A 1,542-nucleotide genomic window follows, 5' to 3' on the forward strand; every position below is an offset into this window, starting at 1 on the left:
GTCCACATTTATAAGCGCTGATATTACGGACCTTCGATCACTCAGGCGGTACTGCATCAAAAAGCGACATCAGTGTGTAAAGGATATCACCACATGGGCTCAGGAACACTTCAGAAAACCACTGTCATTAACTAGAATTTGTCGCTACATCTGTAAGTGCAAGTTAAAACTCTACTATGCAAAGCGAAAGCAATTGATCAACAACACCCGGAAACGCCGCCAGCTTCGCTGGGGCCAAACTCACCTAAAATGGACAGATGCAAAGTGGAAAAGTGTTCTGTGGTCTGACGAGTCCACATTTATAAGCGATGATATTACAGACCTTCGATCTCTCAGGTGGTACTGCATCAAAAAGCGACATCGGTGTGTAAAGGATATCACCCCTTGGACTCAGGAACACTTCAGAAAACCACTGTCAGTAACTACAGTTGGTCGCTACATCTGTAAGTGCAAGTTAAAACTCTACTATGCAAAGCGAAAGCCATTTATCAACAACACCCGGAAACGCCGCCAGCTTCGCTGGGGCCAAACTCACCTAAAATGGACTGATGCGAAGTGGAAAAGTGTTCTGTGGTCTGACGAGTCCACATTTATAAGCGATGATATTACGGACCCTCGATCCGTCAGGCGGTACTGCATCAAAAAGCGACATCGGTGTGTAAAGGATATCACCACATGGGCTCAGGAACACTTCAGAAAACCACTGTCAGTAACTACAGTTGGTCGCTACATCTGTAAGTGCAAGTTAAAACTCTACTATGCAAAGTGAAAGCCATTTATCAACAACACCCGGAAACGCCTTTGGCTTCGCCGGGCCCGATCTCCCCTAAAATGGACTGATGCAAAGTGGAAAAGGGTTCGGTGGTCTGACGAGTCCACATTTATAAGCGATAATATTACGGACCTTCGATCTCTCAGGCGGTACTGCATCAAAAAGCGACATCAGTGTGTAAAGGATATCACCACATGGGCTCAGGAACACTTCAGAAAACCACTGTCATTAACTAGAATTTGTCGCTACATCTGTAAGTGCAAGTTAAAACTCTACTATGCAAAGTGAAAGCAATTTATCAACAACACCCGGAAACGCCGCCAGCTTCGCTGGGGCCAAACTCACCTAAAATAGACTGATGCGAAGTGGAAAAGTGTTCTGTGGTCTGACGAGTCCACATTTATAAGCGATGATATTACGGACCCTCGATCCGTCAGGCGGTACTGCATCAAAAAGCGACATCGGTGTGTAAAGGATATCACCACATGGGCTCAGGAACACTTCAGAAAACCACTGTCAGTAACTACAGTTGGTCGCTATATCTGTAAGTGCAAGTTAAAACTCTACTATGCAAAGTGAAAGCCATTTATCAACAACACCCGGAAACAGCCCCGGCTTCGCTGGGCCCCCAGCTCATCTAAGATGGACTGTTGCAAAGTGGAAAAGTGTTCTGTGGTCTGACGAGTCCACATTTCCAATTGTTTTTGGAAACTGTGGACGTCGTGTCCTCCGGACCAAAGAGGAAAAGAAACATCCGGATTGTTCTAAGC

The sequence above is a fragment of the Entelurus aequoreus genome, linkage group LG14 (assembly GCF_033978785.1).
Source record: "Entelurus aequoreus isolate RoL-2023_Sb linkage group LG14, RoL_Eaeq_v1.1, whole genome shotgun sequence".
Lineage (NCBI taxonomy): Eukaryota > Metazoa > Chordata > Actinopteri > Syngnathiformes > Syngnathidae > Entelurus > Entelurus aequoreus.